Source organism: Mugil cephalus, chromosome 9 (genome assembly GCF_022458985.1).
Source record: "Mugil cephalus isolate CIBA_MC_2020 chromosome 9, CIBA_Mcephalus_1.1, whole genome shotgun sequence".
NCBI classification, from domain to species: Eukaryota; Metazoa; Chordata; class Actinopteri; order Mugiliformes; family Mugilidae; genus Mugil; species Mugil cephalus.
Genome location: NC_061778.1, coordinates 18,019,842 through 18,037,242, shown reverse-complemented (window position 1 = coordinate 18,037,242; position 17,401 = coordinate 18,019,842). Strand labels below are relative to the sequence as shown.

At 37.9% G+C, this 17,401-nt stretch overlaps 1 long non-coding RNA gene across 1 annotated transcript; it reads right to left on the bottom strand.

Moving 5' to 3' along the window:
• Nucleotides 1-10,837: 10,837 nt before the first annotated feature.
• Nucleotides 10,838-12,982, bottom strand: LOC125013806. The gene is made up of 3 exons (XR_007113405.1): nucleotides 12,919-12,982; nucleotides 11,861-11,905; nucleotides 10,838-11,395 (listed from the first exon to the last, which is right to left on the bottom strand). It is a non-coding gene; the product is annotated as an uncharacterized LOC125013806 (long non-coding RNA).
• Between the last annotated feature and the right edge of the window lie 4,419 nt (nucleotides 12,983-17,401).

Below are 17,401 nucleotides of genomic sequence, written 5' to 3'. Positions count from 1 at the left end.
AATCCCACCCCCACTTGATCCGCACACAAAAGGAAATCATTTACAGATTTGAAGCAGTGTATGTAGTTTGTTGAACTGGTTGTTGTTCACTGTAAGAGGGATTTTAAGTCATTTATGATGTGGATGCTTCTACCGACAGCTTCATTCAGTTTGTAAAGTACCAATATATGTGATGCATTCACTGAAAAGGGGTGAACAAAGTGTTAGGAATTACAAAACCCGCTATGTCATTTGATCCAACTTGCGGTAAGGGTTAGTGTTGCTTTTCAAAATCAGGCAAAACTGTGGAAATGAGATATAGTAGAGTGATGGTAAACTGTTGTTAACTGTGAAAGTTTATGTATACATTCTACGCATTACCACATTGGTCTTCTTAATGAATAGCTCATAAAATGGTTGGCTTTTTTGAAAATATTTGATATGATTACAATTTCATTTTTTGCACAGGTATCTATCATCTTTACATACCATGGACCTAATATTTTTTGTCTATTTTTTGCAAAAATGTTTCAGATCTGTCCACATTTTCTCTAGGATCTCTAGGTCAGAGCTCTGGCTGGGTTATTCCCAAACATTGCTGGGAACTGCTGAAGCCATTTTGGATCATTGTCCTCAGAAAGGTGAAGAGTTCATTCTCACCAAGTGGTTGTGTGCTAAAACATTACTTGGAACCATTCATGCTTCTATCACTAACTCTCTATCACTAAACTCTAATCACTAATTATCATCATTGTGACACATACAGATACTTTAACATCACTGAGAATATTTAATCATTTGGTTCATTCTTTTGTGCTTTTCTTATGTCCGAGTTGTGGAAAGAGTTAGTGTTGTTTTCCCAGAATAAGTGGGACACATATACATTGAAGTAAACAGGTTCTGTCCTTTGCCCTGGGATGTTTGAGTTGGTTGTGCAAACGGCCTTTTACTTCATTACTATGTCAACTATGTAAACAATTTGTACAGTGAGCAAATTTTGTGTGGTGATAATATCCTCTAATTTACAAGACAACAAGACTTAGACTGTAATGTTCCACAAGGGAAAGTTGCTTGGTTATAGTAGCTTAGTTACAAAAATGTGAGTGGTTATACAGCTAGATAGAGTAAGTCTGCTGGAGAATAAGCTCCTCTACCCCTCTGGTGTTTGGTGGTGTGAATGGGATGGATTGATTATTTAATGGAGGGCTGATTTGCTCAGTGGAGGTGGGAGTTTGGGGTAGAGTAGAGGTGATAGGCAGGAAGAAGTTGTGGACTGGCCATCTGGGGGTGTGTAAAGACTGCATCGGTGGGGGGTGAAGAGCCAAGAAAGGGTCCGGTGTTGATCCTGGGTTCTATTTTCCTGGGTCTTACAATGAACAAACTGATGAAAAGCTGGCCAAACAGTACCCAAGGTGTTATGATTTAAATCCCCAGAAATGATAGCAAGAGGGTGTTTGGACTGTTGACATTTTAGTAGCACATTTTCCAGATGAAGCACACAAGTAGTATACAGTAGGTTTTGTATACAACAAACAAGAGTACATACTAGGTAATAAAGGAAAGCCAGCATACAGTTTTCAACAGCTAAACTTTATAGAAAACTTCAGTGGGTATACAGAGTGTAATCCCAAATAGTATTCATAATAAAGGATGAATAAGAGCTACTCTGAAATGTTTCAGGTATTTTCTAAGTTGAGGTAATATACTTTAAGTTCAGTATATGGTACCCAAGTGTTCCAGTGGATTCACTGGAGAGAGCAGAGGTATAGGCTCAATCATGGACAGCTGAGAAATAAAAGAGCTCTTATCTGAGTAAGACACTAATCATCATCATCATCTTCTCTTCATCCATCTACCTACATAAGTTACGTTTCAACTGGTTCGAATTTCCTCCAGGTCTGGTGCTGGCAACACAGGCCTAATGTGCAGATATAAATAAATAAACTCCATCAGAAGAGTATACAGCCATAAAAATAGTGTAAAATAACGGAAAATTACTTTATCGTAAAAATGCAGTTATTTTCCGTAATTAAAATGCAGTTTGTACTTGTAATTTTAACAAGTGTTTGCCATATTTTCAGGTTGTTTTAACATTTAATTAGAAACATTTTCACATTTTAAAACAATTAAATTACCTAGAAATATGGTAAATAAATGTTGTATTACGAATAATAATCCTTAAATTTACAGACATGTGCTTTTATTAGTTGGTTTTAATGACATTATTTTATGGGAAGAGATTGTATAATAATTTATATTTGATGTAATACAACAGTATATGACACAAAATAATGTGATTAATCTTTCAAAACATGTCAAAAAACTGTTGCAAAACTAGATATTTGGTTAGATTGCAAGAATTTACTGTTAATTTTAGAAAACATCAAATGGATATTTAATTGTTTTACGTTGTTTTTAATGTTTATTTACAAACATTTTGCATTTTAAAATAATGAAATTACTCATAAAGATGGCAAATAAACGTTGTACTATGAATAATAATAAAGTTACATAAATGTGCTCTTATTAGTTGGTTTTAATAGCATTATTTTATTTAAAAAGGCTGTAGGTTATATTAGATTACATGTAATATAACAGTATACAGCAATAATTTGATATTTTTAAAACATGAGAACATGACAAAAAAATTAGACCAAGCTGAACAAGAACAGCTACAATTTCCCATTCTCCGTATTTTTATTCAACTGTAGCAGGTAACCATTATTACAGCAATATTCAAAAATCTGTTCAATTAAAATGACTGGTTCTGAAACAAAAAAACAAAAACAAAATTCAACTGAACTGGTAATGAAAGAAAAAATTAAAAAGAAAAAGAAAAAAAATAGTTGAGTTACCAATTTACATACAAGGCATTCATAACCTGGTCAAGTCACCATACATCCACAACACTGATTAGAAACATGGTGAAACGTCACTGGAAATGAATCCATACTCTATACCAGGGGTCGGCAACCCTCCACACTCAAAGAGCCATTTGGACCCGTTTCCCACAGAAAACACTGGGAGCCACAAAACCCCTTTGACATCTAAAATGAAGATAACACTGCATATATCGTTTCCACCTCTATGCTAGGTGTGTTGCATTTATGAAATGAAATAACTGCTACAGAGAAAACGAAATTGCATTATGCATACATAACAGGGATTTATCTACGGTTGGCTTACCTGGGGTCGAAAAGTTCAATAAATAGCGGACTGGACCTGCCGGCGAAAAATTAAATACATCAATTCAACTAGTAAATGCGCTGCAATGCAATGTGGGAGTTCAGTGTTTTTTGGTTGATGTTACAACCATGAGTGTGGTGTGGCATTCAGTGTCATTCAGTTGTTGTGTAACTCTCTCTCGTTCACTGATGAGTGACTAGTTGCCGCTATTCTGAGGCACTTAGCGTAAAAAAGTGAACGGCTTTGATCAGCATCCTTTCGCCACACCGCTCGCCACAGAGAGCCGCAACAGAGGAACGAAAGAGCCGCATGTGGCTACGGAGCCGCGCGTTGCCGGCCCCTGCTCTATACAGTTGACGCGGTGTGGTGTCCATACTTGAACTACTTGTTGATCGTAGTGAAGTTGCATTTTCTGAGCTGTAAAAACCTGAAGAGAAGACAGAAAACATTAGCTTTTAATAAATAATAACAGCTAATAACAGTTCAAGAGGCAGGACCAGGATAAAGGTGCAAGAAGATACAGCCTTTTCATACACCACAGCAGTCACACGAGTCCCACTATAGATGACACCGTTGCTTTGGGACAGACAAGTTTGCAAAATCTCAACATAACACACTACAAAGAAAATACACTCCAGACTGACTATACATGGGAACTAAATGAACAACATATTGTTGTTGGGGGAACTATTGCTACTGCTGGATACAAAAGTCATTTTATTCTGTACATTGTGATAAAATATCCTGTGTTCATCCCATAATCCCATCCCATCATTAGTTGTGTGTCATTTGCTACCGAATCAGAATCTAGAGAAGATAGACCCAACTGATGATACTGATTTCTAAGCACACTGCCAATTCACTGCTGCGGATTGTACTATATTACAGTAAATTACAGGTAGATTGTGTTATTTTTCAGCCCATCTAACCCAAAAGAGTAATTGTGTGCAACAGATGCATGTACTCACCAGAGAGGGGCATCTCATCAGACTGTGTTACTGGACTTGTACTGGTACTGGCTCTGCTCAATTGTTGGTTGCTCTGGCTGCTTGGAGGACTGTCCAAGACATGTTGTTGGCCTTATTAAAGGACAGATAGTAGTAATATTTAAACACAGACATCACATAGCTCAATGGGGTATATTATTACCTAACATAATTATATCCTCAGTAGCCATTGATATATTTTAAACTGTTCCTTTCTCAATATAATGCAGTACACCACCACTAAGACCCACTATGAAATCAGTGATGAACAAGGTGTAGTGTATAGTCATCACCTTTTTCAAAACATCAACAAAAATGCAGAGAAGATTCTTTGAAGTATAATTCAAAGTAGACCTGCTGTATTGGACTGCATTCATTTGAACAGGTGGACCTAATAAGTAGATTTTGACTATGCACATTTTTCTAATGTGAAAGTTTATCTGTACAAATTAAAACACATACTTGTCTTTTTGAGCAGCGACAGAAGTTTCCTGGCTTCAACTGGTCTCAGGACAGAAAGGAGGTCACTCTCCTGCAGGTAGCTCAGGTCCTCAACTCCTAAACATTGCAGCAAAGGCTCAGGGTCTCAGTTTAGGCATCGATTTGATGAAAGACAGAAGTGGACACTCTGAATCCATGACTAGGAGGACTAGAAGGGATGAAAAAGACTGTTTTACTGTTACATTTTAATCTCTCAAACTCCAGATTACTCTGAGTCAACAATGCAATGCTGAAGTGAAATTAATCTTGTCCCACAAAGCTTGTACACAGGCAAATGGTAATAATCTAGTTTTCGCTCAGGTTTCCAACATTTCATGCTTTTTTCACTTCATACAATGCAAATGCTGGCATATAGGATACGTCATGAGGTGTAACAAAGTATACGTGCTGGTTCTGCATCACAAGCATGAGCTGAATCTGTCTGAATTCAAGTGCCTCACCTTGGTTTAAACACAGAAAGACCCTTTTTGTACTGAGTGCCTTTCCACTGCATCTCGGTAGCTGCTCAACATTGGGTTCTTTGACTAAGGTTTCTCCTACTGCGGAGCGCACTGCTTCACTGTACAGTTCAGCATGGAAAGGAGTGGAGTTCTTAACCACAAGTTTATGCCATGAAATCAACTCTCACCACTTATCTGCAGAGAGAAAATGATGAGTCATGAAATTTGCCAAAATCAAAATAAATGCTATTGGTTGTGAAAAAGTCGACCTAAACTCTGTTAGCAGATCTCCCCTCAATAAACTAGAAGATTATCGTTAGCTTATCCTTTCCATATTTTTCAGTATTGTTTTGAATTTCATGTTGACCACTGACTAGTGTTGCACCAAAATGAAAATTTGAAAAACCTTGAAAAAGGCAGAGTAGGTCGCTCCTTCTATATTTGTGAGAGGCAAGAGGAAGATGAAAATATTAGTTTTAAGAAAGAGTAACTGGTTGAAATAAACCAATACCAAATCTCAGTATCATTTATAAAACATTTGTTCTCTCTTCTTTGGAAGAAAATCCACTTAAAATGGCTTATTAGCAACACCTGCATGTGGAGGAGTAGGAGCAGTCTGCGTGGAAAGACGACTTTGACATTTTGACATGTTCCATAAAATCCAGCTTCCTATCCTAGCCAGAAATCATGCCATTTCAAGACACACAGTAAAAGTTATGGCCAAAGAAATAGTGAAAATGTAGAAGAGGGTTAACAATCGATTATTGTTCATTGTTGCAACTCTAAACAAATGTTCCTCTTTCTCTCCGCCTGTGTCAGTTAGTTCACAAAAGTAAACGTAATGACTGACTGTTAAGTGCTAAGCTAACGTTAGTGTAAATAAAATAAAAAGTGGTTGTTCTGGCTGACTACTCATAGAACACTCATAGATATATATCTATGACTAACACTGGCAGACACCACGTGAAGACGCCGCCGCTGGCCATACTTTTGTCATCATAGTTAGCTAACATTTCAATTGATGACATGCTAGCGGATTGGTTTTATTGACTGAGTAAAGTCAGGGGCATGGTGGTGAATAAAGCTAATACTACTCAGCTTCAGTTTGATACTTGCCTTCTGCCTTCGTCCTTCCTCCAGCCTCGACATTAGCTGCTATTTGCTCCAAGTTTCTGTGACCAAACGGGAACGGCCGCGTGGTGGTTGTTGACCTTGTTAAGCGTAACGTCAAAGACGGATGTTCAGTGTCCCAACAGCCGATGACATGTCTTGTTGTTGTTCTTCTTCTTCTCCAACCATTTCTGTCGACCAATACAAACAGACGCACGCACTCCAATGACATGTCGTCTTCACGTTTTTGTCTTTTGTGTTTGTGCAGGGTGACGTTGCAGCAGTAAAATGTCTCCTGCTTACACGTGTTTTGTTCAGACATTCTGTGAAATAATTCAAGACGTTTTGATTTTTATTGGATTGTATATATATATACACACAATAGCCTACAGTATAGTTATTTTACTATACATTTCTCAGTAATTTTAAATGATTTTTTAAGTTTTAAGTTTTGTTGAATTTTACAGTTTATTCCATTAAATAACAGACAAATATTTGTAAAATTATGATACATTTGTGAACATATTTTAACAATAAATATCTGTATTTCTAATGTTTTTTGTAAAAGAACATAAATATAATGTTTTCACACGTATTTTCACAATTACTGTGATTTCATGTTTTTTTTCGTTGATTGTCCAGATTGTTTCTGTATACAGAATACAGAAATAAGCAGTAAAATTCTGTTATATTACATTTTTTTTTTACAGTGTGTTTAACATCTTTTGTGACAACAGTTCCTCTGTCCAAACTGTTTTGTTAAGTGACAATAAATCCACTATCCACTGTTGATTTTCTCTGAAGAGAAGTTAGAACTAGCAAACAGTCGAGAAATAAAGAAACAACTCACCAGATACATCACATCACAGAGCCCTGAGCTTCTCCCACTATAGTGTATTGGACGGAGATGTCCACTTCTGTGTCACATGGAAGTGGTTTATCCTGCTTCTTCACCTCCAGGGAGCTGGCAGTTTTAGCAAGAGGAGAGGAGGGTTCAGACAGCGACAGAGTGTGAACTCCACTCTCGTAGAAAGCAGTTCTGTAATTGGGGTACTTCAGTGATGTTTTTTTACTTATCTAAATCGTAGATAGGAGTAATTTTAATGAGTCCATGGTCGTTGATGTTGAAGACAACTTTGGAAAATGAGCTCAGGTTTTACAGACGAGGCCAAAATGATGCTACTGAAAACTTATTTAGGTTTAGCTTTTGGGCTTTTAAGTGTTGTGGTGTGACTGACAAATGTAGTTTAGTGAGCCTTTTTTCCTTACATGAAGTTTAACATCTCTGCTGCAGTCATCTGTGCTTAATGAGAATGTGGTGACACCGCTGCTGTCAGTTGTGAGATTCTGTAGCAAACGCGACGACCACCTTTCCCCCTCAAACAGGTACACTGGTATGTCAGGAATGGGTGTATTATTGTAGTGAATGGCTTTAACCTGTTGAAAGTACAATGATATACCAGTAATGCACATGATTTGACCCGACCTGGGTATTACACGACATAGAAATAATGAAGACAACATTTTGCACTGACTTGAACCTTTGGTGTAAATTTTGGGTGTGTCAATGACAGACAGATTTCCAAGAACATATGAGATCGTCATTCTCTTTTCCCTAGGATGTGTAATACCTGAATAGAGCAAACACTTCTATGTCACAACAATACAAATGTCATGTTACTCGAATAGATAAAATTGTTTTAATACAATTAAAGTAGGTAATTATGATGATTCTATAAGTAGAATAAAAAGGCAACAACAACAAAAAAAATGGACTTGCCTGTCCCCTCCTCTTCCACTTGGGCACTGACTTTTAAAACTCTTTGCTCTTCCTTTGGGTTGATTTTCACAAAAGTTGACATCTAGAAGGTAAAAGTGGTACAACCTGTCTTGTCTGCCTTTAAAGCACAATAGAGTGATAAGAGTAGAAATAGTGTAAAACATGTAATAGATTGGGTTGGTGTATTTTACAACATAGTTCATTAAATTTAAATTATAAACTAAAAACTAGTTTTTAGTTTATAATTTAAATTTAATGAATTTAAACTAGTTTAAATTATACCTATAACCGAGTTGCAACACACGCCAATCCACTTAGCGCAAACAAGGTTTCTAGCAAAGGGGTAGAACACCAAAGCATCCTCACAACACACACTCACACATCAGCTACCGTAGATAGTATATTCAAAGCAGTGGACGAAACTAAAGGCAGTCATCATCAACCTCTCTCTGATCAGTGGCACAGTTCCCTATTCACTGAAATGTGAAAACAACCATTTTGAATTTCCCCAACATTCAGATTTACCTTGATGACAGCTGTAAATCTTTCATTTGTCACAATCACAGAAAGAGTCTTTACCAAGATCCCAAATTACCTTGTTTTTCTTGCTTGTCTTGACCTCAGCATAGCTTTTGACACTACACCCCATCAGCTGCTCAGGGATTATTTTTCAAACGCAGCATCTGTGACTCCACAGAGTTCAGTGCTGCACATGATCTCATCATTACCACTCATTAACCTCAGCTTTGACAAGTTCTTTTTCTATTTAGTATATTAGGTTTTCTCAGTTGGCAGCTCGCGTTTGTTGTCACGATCATGTGTCAATAAACAGAGAGTGGTAACAGAGAAAATTTGCTGGTGAATTTAATTGTCAAAGTTATTAGCCCCTTAGCTGCTTCACAGAAAATACCACTTTTTGTTTGTTTGTTTGTTTGTTTTATCCCTGAAACACTATATCATCTTACAACACGTTGTTAAGTAAATGCTTTTGACGGTGATGATTTATTTGGACTAATCATATCTGCAGTGCACAGTATGCGGTGCTGGTTGAAAATATAGTCCATGAAGTCAAACTGGAGATTTGTCTGTTTTGCAAACACATGCTGGGAGCCTAATTAGCCAATGGCTGTAGCAATGGTGGGTTACCAGGGTCAGCAAGGCCTTCTCCACTGGCCTAAGGTCGATCAAAATCACTGACTTACATTTTAACATTTTCCCATTAATCGTATTATTTCCAGTAGCCTATAACTTTCGTGTTATGGCTTGTCTGTCTCTCAGCTGCAGTGTAACTTTGCGTTTGAAGTTTTATTCATTTATATTTTAGCCATCTTTTGGTGGTTGTCAAAGAAATCTGCCTGGGCCTTCACGATTAAAACTGCAAGTGGCTGAAACTTGAAATACATTGCACTGTTCCTTTAATCAGTCTAATTTCAAGTCTGTATTCTTAGGCCTTCTCTGTGGCCTATGGTAGTATCAGCGCTTTCATGTCCTCTGACTGGAGGCTCAGAGAGTGGTTAATTTTCATCTGTTGTGAGCTGCATAACTAAATCGTCCAGTTAACATTTTGATCCTAGAACTAGCTAGCCTGACCCAACCAGGAAAAGGTTGTGTCCACTGCTTTCAGATCAGCAACTATGAGCCCTATCCTTGACTGGTTCTGGGGGGAACTGTTCATTTCTGGTGAGTAAAGCCACTGCTGTCCTGTTAAAAATACATACCCATGGAATACATAATAAATAATATTTAGTTTAAATATGTTCATGAATGGGTAAAGCTTTTATTAAAAAAATTGTAATGTTAAGTGTTGTTAATAGTTCATGAGGGTTAATATAGCTTGATAAAAGAGTAGGGTGTAATAAACACATTTAAAAAGACACAAAGGCACATTGTTAAATATTTCATTTTATTTTGAAGAAGCTATTGGTGAAAGAGGAAGTAATGATTGAGGCGAAGCGTAATCTTGGTCTTTAATTGGTTAAGAGGTGATTGACAGGGTCAGACGGGAAGAGAGAGTGAGAATTTATGTGTGTGTGTTTTGTTTTGTGGAAAAGAAGAGAACTTGACCGAGAGACCAGTCACGAGGGAAACGCGTGACGGCAAGCATGTAACTCTTCAAAGATAATAGTTGTGAAGTGGTAGTGTTCAGTATTTAAGAGACCGTCTGCTCGACACCCTGGAGCTAAATGTTGAAGCTACTTCTGTTTGGTGTACAGCTTAAGACGCTTCTGCTCGAAATTACTGTTGTAGCTGCATCGTTGTTTAGCTTAACCTAGCTACTGAGCTAATGTGGCATGTATTACTCGCATTCGCTAGCAAAGCGAGCGGACTTGGCTGTGCCCGGTGGTGTCAACGCGGGAACCGGAGGATTTAACTCGGCTGCCGCCGATGTGACTCTGCGTCATTGGACATCGTCTCGGACTGCATAGCCAGGCTCCCTCACTCTCTCACCCACCTGCTTCCCGTCTACCTGCCGCATCGCCGTCCATCAGAGGCTCGGATCCGGTAACCGGCCGCCCTTTGGAGTAGAGGTAACACTTTTCTTTTATTGTTCTTGGATTGTTTGGTCTGGAACTGTGGATCTCCTCGTACCCAAGCGACACAATATCAGGCTTGTGCATTTGTGCGAGTGAGTTTGAATATACCACTGAGCAGAGTTTGAATATACCATTGAGAGAGTAACTCAAATGTAAAAAGAGTATTTGAATGTATTGTGAGTAACTTCAAGGGTTTTTGTGATCACTGAAAAGGGTATTTTGAAGCTTAAGGAGATTTAAAGGCCCTATGTCATTATTTCTCATTTTATTTTGAAACTAAATTCATTCTTTCCTTGAGTAAATAATTGACATTTACCTTGCTAAAAACATTTACCTGATTCAAGAGAGTTATTTCATGTTTAAAGAGACACTTTAGTTTAACCCTCTGGGGTCCAGAGTAGAGGTCTACCAATATGGATTTTTTTCAAGCCAATGCCGATGTTTTAGACGTTGGTCATGGCTGATATCTGCTGCCGATTTTGTTGCGGATATTTTTCTGGCCAATAACTGGAAGTTCACACACGGTTACTATCACCGCCACACACAAACAGTTCAAATTCTGCGACTGCGACCAAAGAAAAATAAAACCAAACTCACAACATCGGGGGTGATGGTTTTAATAGACTACCCTTTCGTAATGGCTTTGCGCGTTTTTCTCCTCTCGTTTTCATTGACCTCTTCTTAACCTTGCACTTTCCACGCTTTGGATCTGCTGTCCCTTAAATTCATGAGGTCAAAACTAAGCAGCATGGATCCTGGAACATTATATTATTTGTATTTCATAATAAACCTTTCTTAAGTCACCTTCTGTATCTGAGGTATCATCCGCTTCACAGGAGTCATGTCTCAGTGTGATGGATGAGAGGTCAGGACCTTCATCTGAAAAAAAAAAATCGGAACAAAACATGTCACCTCACTCACTCCCATCGTAGTCAAACTGTTTTAATTCTCATAATTACCTGTTGATTGAATGTACTGCCTACATACTATCAAAGTATCTAAATACAAATAATAGAACAGCTCAATCTGATAAGCTCAGAAAATTGCATCATTTTACTATAACAAATATTTTAAAAGCCGAATAGAAAAATCCATATCATGATTTTAAAATCAAGTCAAACTCACATTACAAATGCAATTGATATGTTATTCATATTGCATTTTGAATGCAATATAGATGATGCTCATATAGACATGTAATGAATGAGGCAAAATATACTTCGATGTTGACACCAATTTGCAAAAATATTGAACTACCCATTTAAGTATAAAAACAACCAACCGGCTCCCTTGTCAAGATACGTTTTGTGTTTTGTAAAATTTCATATTATTCATTTAACTCACCGCCTGTATCTGAAGTACCATTCTCTTTACACGGGTCATGTCCATCTGAAAACCATCAGAGAACATGTTACATTAGTCCCTTACCACCACATTAAGAAGTCATCTTTGACACATTAATGTAATCCAATTGAATTGTTTATTCCCCTATTTATGAAGCCTATAATGTTCTGTTTTTATTTACACTGCAACGGACATTTTCAATATAATCCTGTGTTTTCATATTGTGTATAATTAGGTGTAGTCTGTCCAGTTCATGTGTGTAAAGAGAGAACAAAACTTAGGAACGTCTCACTAAAACACTGTAGTTTGTAACACAACACTGCTTCTAATGCTACGTTCACACCAAAAGTGCAGATTTGCCTTGTAAATAGTTGTAGGCAACCAGTCTAATTCATTTTCAATGTTGGTAGAACTAGCAAATGTTTGTTAAAGACTACTGGGAAAAATGAATGTACACATCAATGTGTACACACTGTAAGACCAAATCAGCATATGTTAACCACGTATGTTGCAACTGACATGGAGTGAACAATATTAAGCCATAATACAACTTCAAGTAATAGTGACATTTTTTGTGCATGGAAAAAAATCTTGAGGAGGATAATTGTTTTTTCCAAGTGTGCATGTTCATGTGAGTGACCTATGTTTAAATATGTCTCCAAGCAGGTATTAAATGAAGCCGGCCACAAATGAGGGCCTGGGTTTAAACTGAGGAAATACATTTTGTTAACTGAATGGAGGTAGATAATATAGTTGGTTTCATCCTATCAGTAAAAGCTTGGATCCAGTCGCACTGGTTAACCTTCATTTTACTATAACTTAATGCTTAAGCTTGCTAAATTTTTCAGGATGATAGCTTCAGTGAAGTGAAGCTACATTTAATATAGAGTAGCTTAGCACATTACACTTCCAACTGAAGTTAGTTTGCCCAACATTGTTAATACTATCCTACAACAAGTCTTGCATGACAACTTTCTACCTAAGAAAATTAATTAATCTTGCACAAATATCATTAGTTACCGTGGAAGATTTAAAAAAAAAAAATTCTTAAAGCTTACCTTCTTGTATTGCTCTTCACAATAATGGTGATGCTGTCTCTGTCGCTCTGTCGCTCCACTCTCCTTCCCACTGTCCGTTTGTTGCCCCTCCCCCTGATGGGACATTAATTAAGACGAAGCTACAAGTCCAAGAGGACCACATAATATTCAACACCTCTCAGCTCTGACCTGCAGGTCTGCATCGGTGTTAAAATAAAAGAGGATTCACCTCAGTTAACTGCAAAATAAGTATTGTTATCAGAAACATTCTGCTCAAGTTCTGTCAGTGTTTTAGTGTGTTAAGCTATTTATTTTTATTTGTATTTTAATCTTTAACAAATAAATGTTGTCTCACTTGGATTGTTAAGGACAGTAACAGATTTTAGGTAAAAGAAAGTGTTCAGGTGTTTTTACTGCTCTCAAATGTAGAAAGACAAAAAAATAAGACATACAGCTTAAAACTAAAGTTCTATTATATACATCTATCACATAAGGATTATGATAAGCATTCCAGTTTGGGTATCAAAGATATACTTACACATAATGTGTATGTCACTTTAATGCTACATCTGGTTAAGACGACACAATCGTGCTATCTAGCTTGATAACAACATAATACTGAGAAAATAATTCAAAACTTTATCGATTATTTTGTTCTCTTTGCGGTAATGAATAAGTAGATAAGCTTGCAAAGTAACTAGCAATGAAATCAGTGAAGTGATGTAAAAACTACAAAATTCTCAAGTATTGTATTCAACAGTATACTGTTGAATACTAAATCTGGTGTATAAAGCACGAGAGGCGCCTGACATAAACAAGAAATTAAAAAATGTCTGATGCTTTACATCAAGCATGATTAAGCATAACTAAAAATGTTATTTGTCCTTTTCTTCATTTCAGTGTCCTCATTAGTCAAGCATGTCAAAGGCCAAAGATCTATGTCCTCACCTATATCGCCACTAAAGCCAATGTTTGATGCATGCTCATTGCTATGCTATCATTGCTATTCCTCATGTGTGATGACAGCACAGTACATAGGCATTTCATGTAACCACAGCTATACCTGACTAGGACTGTGTTAAGAGGTTAACGAAGTCATTTATCTTTTAACATATGAAGATTATTGCATAATGACGTCGAGATCACTTTGTGCAATGCTGCATTGTGGCGCTGCTGCGGGAGTGAGGGAACAGCATAAATATAAAATAATATCAAAGAGCTATACATTTAGGCATGATGATGACTGACTCGGGATTAGGGTTAGAGTTCCTAAAATATGGCAGTTTCTTTACAGTGCGAAGGGAGGACAGACGTCAATGAGATTCTTAATTCCCCATATATAGAATAAAGGAACATAACATTAGCAGTATATATTCAATATTCTGCATATGCAACACATATTATACACGTCAGTAAAAGGGCACAAAGTATGACACAATCCAGATCACTTTTTCTTTGGGTTTAGTGTTGTGCTCTGTTCCTCTGACATTTATGGTGGCATCCAAATTCACCTTGTTTTCTGTTTCTCTACCTCTACCTCACCTCCACATGTTCTGCGTATAAAAGTTTATACGCAGACATTTGAAGTTTCACACTCAAGTGTAGTACAGTATGTTTACCCTGTGTTTACAATGGACATTTAGGCCGAGCTTCTCTGTCATGACCCTATATTCTCTATTAGGCCCCCTTCACATTGCATGAAAATCCTGCTTGGCCCTGGGTCTTTGTGTTTTTTTGTGTTTTGTGTTTGTTTTGTTTTTTGTTTTGTTTGTCTTTTTCAGTAGTGTGAAAAGTCCCGTTAAATTCTGCGTTCAGATTTTGCTACTGAGTAGCCTGTCTGGCTGTCATTGTGTAAATTGACCCTGCACTATCATACTATTTAGTATGAGAGAAAAGGAATTAGTATTTCCCATTATTTAGTAAGTCAGATGCAGTACGTCAAAAGTACCAGGATGTTCTCATACATCCAGTCATATTTTGCAGTATGCATGTCAGCATGTGTCTCTGGCCATTCTGACCCTCAATCCTTTGCGCAGCAGACTGGCTGAACTGTGTATACAACCTATGCCCACATATACCACAGAATTTAGTGTGTCCCAATTGTATGTATAGCCTACTGCACGCTACACACATATACTGTACTTTGTAAGGGAATCTATACTACATACTAAAAGTAAATATTAGAAGTATGAGATTTGGAGCTTTTTGTGTCTAGGCCGTGCTGACGTCTGCTTTGAGTCTCTGCGGATCTCAACATTGACTGTTATGTATGCATTGTGCCCGACTTGTGGAGGTGAAGAAATAATTCCATGTCTGCTTATTAATATGCTGATGGGCCTAAAAGAAGTGCTTTACATTGACTATATATTATTAAGATAGGCATGTACATGGTCAGATATAATATATAGGTGATCTGTGATTTATAAACATTGATTATGTAACCCAGTTTAAGTAGCATATAGCAAAAATTAGCCTGTAAAAGAAACACTCATATAATGAGATTTGTTAAAGCATCTCATGAAAAATGCACAAAATAAGTTCAACCTGCTTGAATGAAAAGAACAGATGGAAGTACTGTATGTGACAAATACACATAGAAGGAAAATGAGAAACATTGCTAAAACATTAGCAGAAGATATGTTCGAGAGAAGAAAAACAAACAGAAACCTTTCTCACATCTATGTACAAGGGCAGAGTTTATTATTTACTATAAAAGTGATTTTAAGTCAGTTATGATTCTACCGACAGCTTTATTCAGTTTGTAAAGTACCAATCTATGTGATGCATTCATTTAAAAGGAGTGAACAAAGTGTCAGGAATTACAAAACCTGTACAGCATTGTCTTAACATCATGGGACATTAACAGCTTATAATGACATGCTAATGTTTTAAAACTATATCATTTGATTTATGTTTGGTGCTTTTCTTATGTCCAAGTTGTGGTAAGGGTTAGTGTTTTTAGGACACATTACAGTAAACGGGTTCTGCAACATGCCCTTTACACAGCGTGGGATGTTTGATTTGGACTTGCAAAAGGCCTTTTACTTCATTACTAGCGTAAAACCAGCGTAAACAATTTGAGTGAGCAAACACTGGGCCAGATCTATTAAAGGTTTACATGTATAAACATAACATCATAACATCTATATTTAACACATTTCAAAAGGACGTGCAAACAGTTTGTCCTATTGGTAATTGCACATGCATGGATGCTGATAATGTAGCGAGGAGGAATTCATGCATTTTCATTTTGCAACTAAACATCCCATGAAGCACATTAATTTTTTTTATTCAGTAAATATCCAAATGCATCAGATGTATCAAATAAATAATTTGCGTGTTTCATATGTACTTACACCATAAGAAGTGGCAATGCTTCCACACACAAAGTCGACTGTATCCACTGCACTGCTTTCCCCAGTAAGCTGCTTTGCTGCCAGCTAGCCTCCCAGGCTAGCCTCTTGGGAGCAAACCCGATAACCTGCTATCCAACAGGGAGCAGTGGATATGTCGGAGTTCTTGGCTGCAATACCCGGGCCGAGCTGAGTAGATGCAAATCTCCACTTGTACCCATCTCCCTGTCGCAAGGCGCAGACGTGGGATGCAAGGGCATTGCCATTGCACATTCCATCATAGAGGGAGATGTGGAGAATGAGGAGGGGGAGTTGGCTGACCTGGAGCTCCTGCTGTCCAACAACGAAGATGAGGAATCCACCTTTCTCACCTGCTCGCGTGGGTCTGTGAAGTGTCTCAGCGAGAGACGGGCTAAGATGGTGGTTTGAGCTCACCAACCTGACAACCAATGAAAAGGAGGAGCTCCTTGACACCCTTATCGAAGGGAGAATGGTGAGTGGCAAATGGGGTTCTCACTTGAAGTCAACCCACATAAATTATCTAGACTTGCTGGCAGTCCAATCAATCAAAAATTCCTATATTGTCACTCGTATAAGTACCAGCAAAATTAGCCATCAACCTATCCATACATATACAAAACATACATACGCTTTGATAAAATGGGGGGTAGATAGGACAGGGATGGAAAAGAGAGATGCAGAGTGACGTGAGGAGAGTGGAGGAGAAAAAAACAATCCCCATACCATGCTCCTCGAGGAGTACAGTGTGGGAACATGAAAAAACCTCAGCAACATAAGCTGGGGGGGTAAAAGCCGCAAAGGCGTTGGATGTGGGCCTATGGGGGCTTGATTGCATATCTGTCCATATGTGTGTGTCTCTGTAAGCCTGGAGAGAGTCGCTTCCACCTGGCATCACAATCTTGGTGCCTCAGTCCAGAGACAACCTTGGTTGGGCTCCAAACAGAGTTGACTATCAGCAGTTGTCCATGGGAGTGGGGGCAGGAATGCAAGAGCGTCTCACTGCAGTGATTTTCCGGGGAGTTGTTGTTCCAACAATGGCCTTGGCCGGCCTTGGCTGAGTTCAGTGCTGTTAGGGCACAGAAAACAAATAAGATTGCGATTGTTTGGTCTTGGGGCGAGTAGACGCATTC